The 14132-nt window shown below is 39.3% G+C and overlaps 1 protein-coding gene across 1 annotated transcript in view; it reads left to right on the forward strand.

The window, feature by feature from the left end:
- The first annotated feature begins 12817 nt into the window (after positions 1-12817).
- Positions 12818-14132, forward strand: part of PCDH11X (protocadherin 11 X-linked) — a 736726-nt gene continuing 735411 nt past the window's right edge. Inside the window, exon 1 of the mRNA XM_027086065.1 lies at positions 12818-13192. The gene's annotated coding sequence lies outside the window, so the exon portion shown is untranslated. The remainder of the gene's footprint in view (positions 13193-14132) is intronic.

Here is a 14132-nt window from a genome sequence, read left to right on the forward strand (position 1 = left end):
AATCATTTTAAACATTATATAGCATAATTTTATACATTAAATAAATTAGTGATAATTTAAAAAGTAATTCCTAACACAGTTGGGCCTCACTTTCTCCCTTGTGATATTTCTTCAATATACAAGTAATTTTCATCTATTTTTTATATATTTTCTCAGTAAGAACATAATTAGCTTATAAGTCACCATTTCTCAAAATGAGTTTAATGGAACAGTAGTAAAAAGAAAAGAAAAAAGACTCCACGGGCAATTAATTTGGGGGAATTCTGGGTTAGAAAGTGTTGAACCTATTTCTTTGCTGTAATACATCTCAGAGTCTTTAAAACTAATATTACTTACCAATCCAAGGAACATGCTTTAGAAAACACCAGCTAAGTAAATGTATCATTGAGCTAATAAGTATTTAGCAAGGGCTATATGGTTGTCTGAATGAATCTTTAAGGTAGCTTAATAAGCAAACTGCTGGATCAGTCTTCAGTCCTATTGCACTTAAAATCACTGAAATGATCAATGAGACAAAAATTTAATTGCCCACTTTACATTTGTTGATCCCCCCAATACTAGATTTGGTGGTGCATGACCTCTGATTCAGCACCAAATATTTTGGAATAGAAAACTTATTAGATTTCCTAGGTTTCCAATTTTGTTTGTGAACATACATACATAGTATTTTAGCAATATCCAGCATTTCTGATCTCTATCTTTATTTTTTGAGTTCCCCCTATCATCCTTCATATTTATTAGTATTATCAACACTTGGACAGTAGATTACTGAATGCTAATTTATGACATTCTTTGTGCATATGAACAAGTACCAGGAGGAAAAGAAAGACAATTCTTTCTCCTGTTGTCATTGTGATTTCAGGAAGTGTTAGCACATTTTTGGCACCCTTGCTTAATAGCCTGCATCTGTTTTAACAAGCCAAGTTAAAGAAGAACCTTATTCTTTCAAACTTAGGATTTGTCGTTATTTTGAGATTCATTAGTTTAATTAGAGCATTGTGCTAATGAGTCCAAGGCCATGGATTTGAGTCACATGTAGGCCAGTTAATTTTGTACAGAAAAAATATTTTGTTTCCGCCCACACTAGGTCCTTTGCCATTAACCAATCCTCTGATGAATGCCTATTTTTTATCTTAAAGGAAATCCGTCACTGTGCTATTTTTTTTTTAAAGGAGCAAGCAGGATCATATGCATAGGTGGGCAGCACACTTGTTCGTCATTATTAACTAATAGATCTTCAGCCATTACCTCTAAACACATACTTTACTTAAAGGAACTTTCCCAAGGGGGAAAACTCAAGATTTAATCATATTTTTAACAAATGCTCCATTTTAACTGACAAATTTCAAACTGCTCTTTCTCTTATACAAGTATCAACAATTTTTTACTTGAAAAATACTATGTGTAGTATTACAACAAACATAAAAGCAATTAAGAGATTCATGGGCTATTATTATCTGCTAAAATCTAATTACTCTATTTTCATAAAATAATCCCATTCACTTTAATTCAGTCTGTAAATTATGATTCCATGTTTCTTCTCAGAGCAGATTGTAAATAATAGCACAGAATCTCAATTGGAGTGGATAAAATCATTGCACTGCTTCCTATCCTTTGTCATTTAAAAATAACAAAAATGACAACTGTTCTGAAGAAAAGTTTTGAAGTTTGACTAATGCTCCTTTTGTGTGAAATATAATATACTTAGCAGTTCAAAGTGGAAAAAATCTCATCCAATAGTGGATTGTCATCATAGAACTAGAAAGAAAGATTGATTTGATAGTTTTCTACTTTATGTTCAATACAAAATTCCATTTCATTTGATTTCTCAGGAATTCCATATATCCTTTAAACATGACAGATGATTATATCTGAGAAGAAAAGTGTCCTATGACAGAAAGTCCAAAACTTGAACAAATTTTATAATTTTCAAGATGATAAGTGCACCTCCTCATTCACAGAGGTCCATATTGTACAGATTGCATGTTTTTGGTCCTTTAATTAAAGGACTGAAATCTCTTCCATAAGTGTATGGAGGTTTTGTTTTTATTTTCCCTTTAGTTGCTGATGTGGCTAAGAATCATATTCCAGAAGGCTATAGAAATGATTGAAAACTTTTCAGAATCAAAAATTGAAGTCATTTTTGTACACTTAAATTAATACTCAGTAAAGACTCAAGCCTATAACTTAAATTCTATTTTTTTTTTTTTTTTTTGCGGTACGCGGGCCTCTCACTGTTGTGGCCTTTCCCGTTGTGGAGCACAGGCTCCGGACGCGCAGGCTCAGCGGCCATGGCTCACGGGCCCAGCCGCTCCGCGGCATGTGGGATCCTCCCAGACCGGGGCACGAACCCGTGTCCCCTGCATCGGCAGGCGGACTCTCAACCATTGCGTCACAAGGGAAGCCCCACAGGGGCTCTCTTTAACAAAAGGATACAAAATTACTAATACAAAATTTGGTATGAATGAAATATTAATTTATAGACATAAAAGAATCACAACAAGGAATTCCCTGGTGGTCCAGTGGTTAAGACCTTCACTGCCAAGGGCACGGGTTCAATCCCTGGTCGGGGAGCTAAGATCCTGCAAGCAGCGCAGCTCAGCCAAAAATAAAAAACAAAAAAAAGAATCACAACAAATGACAAATTTATAAAAGCTGACATCACAAAAATCACAATTGCATATGTGTATTAGTAAACTGCTTGATATATCTCTATGATACGTTTTTTTCGACATTTTCAGCTGCATATCATTTGATTCTCTCTTCCTATGATGATGATTTTCTAATACCAGGCCTCAGAAAAGGTCTATGCAAGTGAGGGGCCTTAAGCTAAAACTTCATTCACCTCATAATAAATCTGGCTCTGTTTATATCAGTCATTTGATCACTGTGTGGCTGCTCAAATAGTCTAAACTAGTGACAACCTGCTGTTTCAAAATATCTATCTATCTATCTACCTATCTATCTATCTAATCTATTTAACTAGTTATACATATTTATGTATACACACATACATACACACACAAACATTAATCCAAAGCATTAATTTTAATTTTGGAATGTACTTCAGGGCAAATGGCTCCCCAGGGAAGATGTAAGTTATATGGCAGGAGGTGGGGTAGAAGGGGGTATTAATTTTCTGCAAATAAATCGAGGTTACCAATGCTTTCTCCCTGCCTCCCTCAATTAATGGGGTTGTACTCAGCATTATATAACTCAACATCTAGATCTTTAAAATACATGTGGGATGGAAAGGCTATTTAAAGAATTAATTTACCTAAAAATGTGCCTTGAATACACAGTTCTTCATTAAATATTTCTGTATCAATGAATAAATGAACTAACAAATGAGTTGATGAATAATACAGCAATCCCCATCTCCCATTTTCTTTTACCTCAATGTTTGCTTTAGGTGTGTAATGAAGTCTAAATCTATTGGAGCATTCAACCACACTAAACTATCTGTGTCAGGTACTCCATTAGCTGTGTTTATGTTCATTATCTCATTTATTCCTCATAACAATTCTCAATAAACAATTACTGAAATTGGAATTTAGAGAGTTTAAGTAACTTATCAAATGTTCTGAAGCTAGAATGCCATAGAAGCACAAATTGAATCCAAGCTTTCTTGACTCTTAGGTAAAATACACCATAGTTTTTTCTGTTCCCATCATACCATGCTGTAAAATTATAGCCAAAAAAAATTTAAGAGAGAATGTTAAATTAAAATTGTGTTCTGGACAAGTTCCAGACAAAAATGTAATATATAATGGCAAAAGTTACAATAGAATCTCTCATTATTGTGCTATAATCAACAGATTTCTTCAATTTATTCCTTTTCATTTCCATATCCATAAATTGCTCCTCCTATCCCCAGTTTTGAAATGCGGTCTGGTCTGCTTTGGGCAGCAGCACATCAAGGGTGACATGCATGTTAATAGCATGACACCACTATATGCAGAAGGATTAGCCTCATCACGATGGGGCAAACAGGTTTGAAGACCCCAAACAGGTGCTTCTAAAACTATCTAGCAGCATTTTTCATACTATTTCAAAAGGGTTCCCTGGCTGAATAAACTCTTCATAGGTCTCTGCTGGAGAGTCACCACACATATTTGCATACTAAACACACAGGATGTCTTACTCTAAATAAACCTGTTTTCTTTCTGGGCAGCACCCCAACTCCAACGTCCCCCAACTCCAAACATGTTCCTTTGCTGCCCTTTAAAGGTCCTCAGACACAGCACACACACCATCACCGCCCCTTTCCCTGCTGACTTGTATTTCTACTGCAAACTACATTGCTTGAACTCAGGCCTGGGGAGCTCAAAGCAAAGTGGTTAGGGGTTTGCGAACAGGGTTTGAACATCAATCTGTATCTCTCCACTATTATTAACTGATAATTCCCTCCGTTTCTTTCCAGGGTCTGCTGTATGAAAGTAACTGTGAAGAGAATGGTACTTCAATTCCCTTTTTGCTGTCGCTTCCACTTCCCCCCACACCAGTCTCCATATGAGCATTTTACCCTGCTGGAGTACTTGAAAAGTTGAAAGAGAAGTTGCATAAAATAAGTTTTTAAAGTAATGATAGGGAAGTTGAAATTTTTAAAAATAATTTTAAAAGGAAAAGGGACCTGTACTGCCTTCCCTCCCTCAGGACCCTGAGGCTGCCTATTCTTCATAGCCCTTCTCCTCTTCCCACTTCTCCTCCTCCTCCTCACATACTTTGGAGACAAAAGACTATCTTCTAGTTTTTAAATGTCTTTTCATTTATTATTAGTTGAATAGAACTCTAAGCTAATTTTGTTGAGTTTATTGAAATATAATTTATAGCTTCTGATGTAACAATAAAGATATTGTTTATCTGACGTTTTTGCTAGTTAAGACGGCATCTCATGCTGTAGTTGTTCTGTAAAGTCTAAGAAGCAAGCACTACATTTCAGAGAAAATTTTGATTTGTTATTTTTATACATTGTTAACCCAGAAAAACCCTAGAAGAAGAAGAGATTAGAATGACACAGAGTTAAAAACAAAAGTTAATTTAGTACAAGCTGTAGCAGTATTTAATTCTCCATGAGATATAAGTTTAGGACAACAGCTGACAAATACAGTTTAATACTTTCAATATAAGTATATAATTCTTAAGGTCCTTGACTACATTTAGAGATACACATTTCATTGTCTGTGTCACTAATTGATATATACTTCAAAGTTACCACACATGGTATCTTGCAAAATATTATTGCCTTTACAGAAATCCATTTGGGCTCCCCACCCCAAGTGATACTTGTAAAAAGGGGGAAATTTTAATAATTCATAGGACATTTGGAAACCTCTGTCATTTAGCAGGTTTATGACAAAATTAATTTCACTTTTTCTGATATTTTATTTGTAATTTTTCTATGATTGTTACATCTTATGATTATTTTTGGAGAATAATTTATAATTGCTGGGAGTGGAAGTGTGGGTGTTCAGTAATTCAGTTGCACTCTTCAAGAATAATAACCATCTTTGAATAACATATCATCACTTATTGTGATGAACTGCAAGAGGCTTACCAACAAACACAGCCTACCTACTTCAGCATCTTCCATAGAATAAATGGTCCAAGAATGCAAAACATAAAATGTGAAGCTAGAGTCATGTTATTTTCATATTTATAGGACTTTTCTAAGAAAGATGTCCTGTTGGGAACATGACCCTTAGCCAAGCAGGTAGTATTTCATTGATACTGAGCCTAGGGCACCAGGGAAATGGACCGGTGGAAACTAGGCAGGATGCCAGTGCTCGAACTGAGTATCAGAGCCTGAACACTGGTCCTAGCGGTGGGTACTCAAGTGCCACTCACATAAGTGAGGTAGATGGCTAATTGTACAAACTAGATCACCAGCACTGGACTTGTAGTAAAACTCAGATTTACTGGATTCACCACAAGAACTCTGAATAGTGGGTCTGAAAAGACATCAAATTTGAAAACCTATCAGTTGACAAGATGGAAATTTTTGAAGGATTCTTTGGTATGACATGATTATGTTCAGTCTGAAGGAGAAGCTCCTTTAGTGCTTTGAGCTCCATTAACAGATCTAGGGAAGATGGAGCCTAATAATAACAATATTCACAGTGGAAGGAATCCAGCAACAATATTTCATTTTCACTGTCAATTTTGTGTACACTATTTTTTCCTTAAAAGGAGACCCTTGGATGTTCCAAACACTTTTCCTTCACTATCTAGCCTGTCAGAAAAGATAACCACAATAGGATCAATAGTGTGCCGGACTACATCTGTGGTTTCACTTTATTTAGAAGTTAGTCAAGAAAGGAAAATTAATTGAAAGATTCAAGTGTTGTTGTTGTTGTTTTTTTGCGTAAAAGTAAAATGAATCACGATTCTTCACCTTGTGTAACAGGAAATCCAAAAGGAATAGTTGAGACCAGCTGCGTTTTGGCAACTAAGAAGAATTCTTGTTTTTCATATTTTATCCAAAGAAACTGACATTCAGCTAAGTTTCAGTAATGATGAGATAAAAACAGTTCAATCTGAAAAGAAAACAGAAACCCTATGTTGATTATCTAAACACATGTCTAATCACTTAAAATGGGATGTTTGCAGTACCCCAGTCAATGAAAAATGGCTCAAAATAGCCATCCATTAAACACTATGTTGACTAAACTACAGCCACGGTTGTTAATTAAAAAAAAACTTAAAGCAGTTCTCCTACATGTTTCAATGAAATGCACAGTGTTTTTGTTATCATACATCAGAAAATATAACTGATTTCACAAACCATACAAAAGTTAAATCTACTTACTTCATAGTCATATCTTATAATAGAAATAAAGAGGCTTAAAAAGTAAAGAAGGCTCAGAGTGGTGTGAGATTAATTCACGATTCTTTAAAAATGTATATTTTTATCAATCCCAATATATTTCTTTGGAAACATTATGTGATTATTTTCATAGGTGTGTGTATTTCCTAAGTTTAGGGCAGTCACTGATGCCTACTTCCTGAATACATGACCACATAGGAGTTTTGGTAGGATGGAAAATTCAATCTCAATGTTAAAAGAAAGAACAAAAAGGAATTCCGCTTTCCTCAGCAACCAAAATCTCTTTAACTCTTTCACCTCAGCAGGCAACATCTGGATAACTCAAGTTAAAGCCTGTCCTAAGGAAACAAGAAAGATAGAAACTGTTAATAGCATTCTGATCCTTCTATGCTTTAAAAGACACGATAATTTTCCCTGCTTGTGTGCTTCCATCACAATACAGGCAAATAACACACAGATGAAAAGCCTCATCCGGTACAGTTTGCAACTACTTATCTGTAAAAAAAAAAAAAAAAAAAAAAAAAAAAAAAAAAGAAAAAGAGTACAGAAGGAGAAATGCATTCTTTAGTAGGAAACAGCAACCTTGAAGACAACACCACGTACCTTTTTATTCATTTTACTGCATTAATCAGAGCTCAGTGCTTCAGCAAAGTTCAGCTATACACATTAGGCTGTAATTCCCAGGCTCCAATGAAAGAAATTCCGCTGCAGTTTCTGTCCACTGCAAGTGGGTAGCTGGTCAAGCCTAGGGAGAGAGAAAAAAAAATCTTATATGGCATGATTACCAAAAAATTGCCCCATCCCTACTTAATTACAGAGGTTGTTGGAGTCTTTCCTTCATTGAAAGCCCTTTCTTGTGTGTTTTCATTTCTTATACTCCCCTCCTTGGGCCTTGGTAGTGTTTTTCTCAGAGCAGGGAACCAACTGTTTCAAACTTTTCCAAATTATTTGCCCAAGTACTATGGCAAACTTCTAATATTTTATTATTTGGGGAATGTTGTAAAGGCCAGTCTCAGGACTACAAAAAACCTTGCAAGTCATGTCCAAGAAGGAATGGAGAAGTGTTAGTTTCATTTCACAGGTATGCCCTTTTCAAATTCTTATAATCTATAGCAGTGGAGAGGGGGATGGGTGTTGGAAGACTTTATTCATCCTTCTAAGCTCTCACTAATAGCACCCTCTAGTGTCTCCAGTTGAGCTATGCATTTCTGTCATCAGCTAGGCACAGTAAACTACCAGGCTTTCTCCTGTTTCTGTATCTTCTGCAGAAATTAATTTGCCTTATGTGTACCGGCACCAGTTTCAGCCTTATTTTCATTTGTGACTTGAATGCCCCAACACTAGAAATATCTACGAATTAAATGTAAAAGTGTCTCACAAATTAGGATAGTAAAAATGCTTGGAATTGAGAAAGTACTTTTAACTCTTCAAAACACTTGCATGCACATTATTAGTTTTGTATGTAACAAATATTGTCCTCCCCACCACCACCACACATGTATGTTTGCCCCTGTTTTTAGAGAGTGAAGTAGAATGGTTTCACTTGAGATAAAGAAAACTAATTTGTAACTAAAGCATTCTCTTTGAGCAGTCCCCAATCCATTCAGGTTTATAGTTTTTGTTTTATATTTTTACTTATCTTTATTTCCTAACTCTTGGAGAGTGACAACTTTTAAACTAAATGTCAGGCACTGTGCTAAGCATTTGAGGTGCATTATTTTATTTAAATATCACTACAACAACTTAAGCTAAATAAGATTATTATCCCCATTTTTAGATGAAGAAACTGAAGCTTCTTAGGATAGCTCTCTACAACAAAAGTATAATTCAAGCCACATATACAATTTTAAATTTTATAGAAGCCCATTAAAATATTGAAAATAAGCAAGTTAAATTATTTTAATATTTTATTTAACCTGTTAGTCAAAATATTATCATTTCATCATGCAATTTGTATAAAATATTAATTATATATTTCATATACGTGTGTGTATATGTACATGTGCTCACTTTTCGAAATAGGGAGTGTATTTTATACTCACAGTGCATCTCAATTTGGGTTACTCAAGTTTCAAGGGCTCAGTAGCACATGTGGCTAGTCACTATCTTATACAGTACAGGTCCAGAGATTAATTCACTCACAGCCACACAACTAGAAAATGCCAGAGCCAGAATTCCAAATTTGGTTTAAAACCAAAGTTCTTTTCTTAATCACTGGGCTTCACGGTCTCCTACTAATTCCAATCGTTGTCAATAGTTAATATTAAATATGAAAAATGTCATGGAGAATGTAATTTATCCATTCTTACAGTTTTGTGTCCATACACTCACCTACTTTCTCAGTAACAGTGACAATTTATCGATTATAACATTTACGTACAATATAGGTGCAAGCTGCTGTGGACAACACAAAGATGATGGAATTTGATGTAAAATAACCGGCACATGATGCATAGTAGTCATTCTCATCCATCCGTAAGACCTGTGCATTCTCTCTCTAGACAGTGTACGTGGGAAGGCAGATCACAGTCAGATGGCAAGCTGCTTGATAAGGGGTGTTTCAATGCAAAGGCAACTGAAATCAGAGTATTTGATTAGTTTCATCAATCTCATATCAAGGGTGGTTTTTGCCAGTGAGACGAAAATGTACATGGATAAGAGTTACCAATGCTCATCTCTTTGGGACTTCTTTTACTAGGTCTGCATAGCTGATCAAGCCTTTCTTCAGATTAACGCATTATTTCTCAGTTTTAGTCAATTCTCACTGGCCTGAGAAACATCCTAACTCGAAGTATTTTAATTATCTTGTATAAGCCATTCTATAATTATACAATGGCTTTATAGTTTAATCCTCAGATATTGCACATATTTCTATGTTTATAGGGTATACATTACCATATATTTTTTTCTGATCTTAGTAGAACCCTGGTTCAAGTTCCAAATTGGAACACTGAACAAACAAATGCAATAAATATAACAGTTCCTTCATGGCATCTCCTCCAAAAAACAAATTCCTAAAGTTTCCTTTGGTTAATTATAAAATTTTTGACGTAATGTAAATTCTGAAAATGTGTAATCACACAATCTGAGGACCATATGCTAAGGGTCAGCATAGTGGACTAGAAATGACATGGGTTTGAATTTCCCAACTCTATACTTTATACCTATATAACCTTGGGCATTTTACCTAGTCTCTGTGAATCTCTGTTTCCTCATTTGTTAAAAAAAAAATGAAGCTAATAATACCTATCTCATAGGATGGTTTTGAAGATTAATAGGACAATGTATATAATGCAAATGGTGCATAAAAGGCATTCAGTCAATGAGTCCTTCTCTCTGTAAGCAAGCAGAGTCCTCATCAGTCCTTTTAGAGTTAGAGCACCAAGCGGAGGGCTTTTGCCAGGTGTCCTGGCTTTTGGCTATTCCGTTGCTCATTGGTGCCACCATCAGACAGAAAAGGAGAAAAGAAAATGGGAACATTTTTTCCATTATTTTCAGATGTGGATTTCTGTCACTTTTATCAACAAACAATTTCTCAGATGATTTTCTGGGTTACTTAGTTCAACTAGTAGTCTCCTTAGTCTGTAAGTAATGTTGCTACTCTACAGAGATCATTTTCTATTGGACTAGACACATAAAACTAAATGTTGTGCTGTATATATAGAAGAATCCAGATTCACTATAAAGCAACCATTTAGCTGCATTTTGGAGTTTCACACTCTGAATGAAAATCCAGAGTCTGCTACTTTTCAGCTCCATGGTCTTGTACAAATTACCTGTCTGTGATCTTCAGTTTCAGGAACTGTAAAATGTGGATAATATTAACCTCATGAGACTGTCATGATGATAACTTTAAATACTTCATAAGAGTCACTGAATAGTTCTCTCCCCCTGCCTTGGGTTTAGATGGAAATCTTAACACATCAATTAACTGATATCTAATGTGGATGTTATGAATGATTATTAGTGCTCTGAGAGTGCCTCCACAGCATGGCTTTGCCACACTTTCCTGGATCAATCACTGATTTTATTTTCATTGAGTTCCTGCCATCACCTATGACTGAGTCTCATCCAGCAGTGCAAACCCCAAGAGTCAGAGCTGTAAACTGTAACCATTTGACAGCTTCTAATTTCAACTCCAAGACATCTCCCAGCTCCCGAGAAGCGGACAATACATGTGCTGGATACTGTGAATAATGCAGGCAGAGTTACAGGAGGAGTAAAATGTAATAGTAAACACTTCCTGTGTCCTCTTTCATGCAGACTGCACTGAACTGTGGTGCTAATGTCCCTCCCAGTAGTGGCTGTAGGTGTAAAAAAAAAAAAAAAAGAAAGAAAGAAAGAAAAAGAAGAAAAAAGGCAAGAGGAACAAAATGGGGGGGATGTGAGGATTATCTGAACCAGGGTTTTAACCTTTAAAACTGTCAGGAATTGGAAAGACGGCAGTTACAAAGATGGAGAGGGACATACTAGGGAAAGAAGCCAGAAAGATTGGCCCTTCAATAAAAAAATAATAATAACTTTCCATGAAGAAGCTATTAGATAAAATCAACTCACGATAATTGGCAAAATTTTTCCTTCCTGATGTTCTATCCCTATGCAGATGCATTCCCCCTTCCATTCAGTAGACAAAAATAAAAATGAATACTGTGCTCTTGGCGCCTGAAAACATTATCTACTTTTCCTCCTTTTATTTCAGGAAAGAGAGCTTCCTCCTTCCAAAAACAAAGCAGAGTACTCGAAAGATAAGTTTTTCTATTGGTTAAGCATGGAAAATGGATGCTAAAACCTAAACCTAAAACCCTACACCTTTCTGGAGAGGAATTTAAAGAATTCACCTGGTTCATTCTCCAGCCTCTGGGTAAATTTAAGGACTTGCTCCTTGGAGCAAGAATCGGAGTAGAACAGCTGGGGAGGTTTTGGTTGTTGTTGCTATTTGCTTTTAATCCCATAACAGGGACGGGGGAATTAGCCCTGCTTCTAGATACCCATGACCCATCCGAGCCATAAACCAGCCAGATTGCCCCTGGTCGCTTTAGTGGTCTTGGAAGACCTGACACCCCGATGCCCGCCCGGGCGTCACCGACTAGGCAGCTGGAGCGCGCTGGCAAGCACCAGTCTTGCGGCTGGGTTCCTCCCTCTCCTGCATCCTTTCCTACCGCGGAAACGCGCTGTCCATGCCGGCGATGCTGCCCGGTCCCCGGCAGCGAAGCGGCTGGACCCCACTAAAGCAGCCCAAAGCCACCGACCTGCTTACGCTCACTCGTACTTGCAATCTGGGGTAGCCAAATGCTAGATCTCCCCCCTCACCCCCGTCTCCGCCACCCCCAATCAATCTGAAGGCAATCGAGGTACCAGACCCGGCTCACAGTTGAGTGTGATATATGAAGGCACAGTCTCTCGGCTCCAACTGCGGCTTTGCCGGGCTCCTGCCCCTACTTCCACTAGTCTGTCTTAAGTATCCTTTGTATAGAAAATGGTGCTGCTGGACGCTTGTTCTCTAGCCGGAATCAGGGCGGTCAGCAGGATCGCTAGAAAAGCACACAGAACAAGAAAAATAAAACTTCCGTAAGATAATTCGAATGAGTTCAACTTAAAGGGAAGCCTAAGAGAGCAGCGAGCGGAGAACCGAGCGGAGCGGAATATGCCCTTGGTTTTGCTCCGCAAAGCGGGAAGCCCTAAAGCGGCGCGTTTTTTCCCAGCAGCGGTTCCCGCACTCGAGGGTGCCGCCAGCGCGCTTCCTGCCGCCTTCTTGGGGCGGCGAACAGTAACTTCCTAAGCTTACCTCCATTTCTCCCCCGCCCTTCTTCCCCGGCTCCCCGTTAGCCTGGAGGGGCCGCCCCCGGAGCCGTGGGGTGCAGGGAGTGGGGACCAGAGGGGGGTACCCAGCAGTTGGTGCTGCGCCGCCCCCTCCCAGCAGGCGGTCAGGGCACTGGTTCACTTCTCTCCCCCCACCCGCCTTCCACTCGCTCACCCCCCTTCCTTCCCCCTTCTCCCCCTCTATCGAGTCCCTCCCACTCGCCATTGAAAAGGGCTGGCTCGGCACTGGCTCCTTGCAGTCGGCGAACTGTCAGGGCGGGAGGAGCCGTGAGCTCAAGCTGCACGCAGCGGCCCGCGCGGCAAAGCAAAAAGGCAGTTGAACAGAGCGCGCAGAGTGGCACTGGCAGCGGCGACACAGGCAGCCCAGGCAACCCGGGCGGCCCAAACAGCCTCAAAGGAAGCCTTCGCGACTCCAACTGCTCCGCAGACTGCGAGCTGTGGCGGCAGAGCCCCGCTACAGCAGTCGCAGTCTCCGTGGGGCTAGCGGAAGCCTTTTCTCTTTTTTACTTACCACCTCATTTCTACTCTAGTGGCTTGGACAACAAGGTAAGTATCCGGTCCGGAACAGAGTGCGGCGTGTGAAGCGTGAGTCCCGCACTTACTGCGCGGAGGCTTCCGGCTGCCTGCTCTTGGGGTCTTTGACTAGGACCACAGAGTGATTTTAGAGACGCTTCCTGTGTCTTCCCTTCCCCCATCTCTTCCCTGGAGATAAGAGAAAGAGCAAACCCCGGAGGTGAGTGCGGCTAGAATATCTTTTTGGCACAGCCACCAGTCGGCTTGGCTTGGTTACTTTGCAAAAACTCTCACTTCTGTCAGAAAAGTGTCCGCGCATGAATTTCCTCAACATTGGCCGTGCAAAAAGGTCTTTCACTTTAACAGATACAGCCAGCTTCTGCGAAGCTGAGAGAAACTCTTAAGATTGCGGCAGGGGCTGGGAAAAGATCACACTCCGGATTCTCGGGTTAGCCAGGCGAAGCGGTCTGAGCAGAGGGGCAAAGGCCGGAGCCCAGAGCCCGGCTCGGACTTCCAGGGCGGTCCAGCCCCGCTGCGCTCCCATCTCTGGGGTCTCCGGATCTGGATCCGTGCCAGGCTGGCTCTAATCCTTGGGAGCCCGACCCTCGGCGCAAAGAGGAGAGTGCAGCGCGCCACGGAGCGCGCAGGGTCCCCCGTGCAGTTCCGCCTGACGCTCACCTCCCCGCCCTTCCTTCCCGCCCTACTTCTGGGGCTGTGCTCAGCCAGCACCTGCTGGATGTGGAGATGGTAGGTGTGGAAAATTCTGCCTAGCTCTAAAAAAAGGAACGTCTTATAATTGCGTAGCATAAAAACGGCATCATTTTCTCATTTAAAAAAAAAAAAAGACTTTCTAAGAGCGTAGCCGAACATAAAGCGGTTGCTCTTTCTGTAAAGAAATGACTTTTAATCCCTTAGCCAAAACCCGCCTACCTATCCCATAAATGAATGACGTGGACTACGATAGGACCGAAAA

This window comes from Aethalodelphis obliquidens, unplaced genomic scaffold, assembly GCF_003676395.1.
Source record: "Aethalodelphis obliquidens isolate GAN/ISIS:26980383/991018 unplaced genomic scaffold, ASM367639v1 scaffold54, whole genome shotgun sequence".
NCBI classification, from domain to species: Eukaryota; Metazoa; Chordata; class Mammalia; order Artiodactyla; family Delphinidae; genus Aethalodelphis; species Aethalodelphis obliquidens.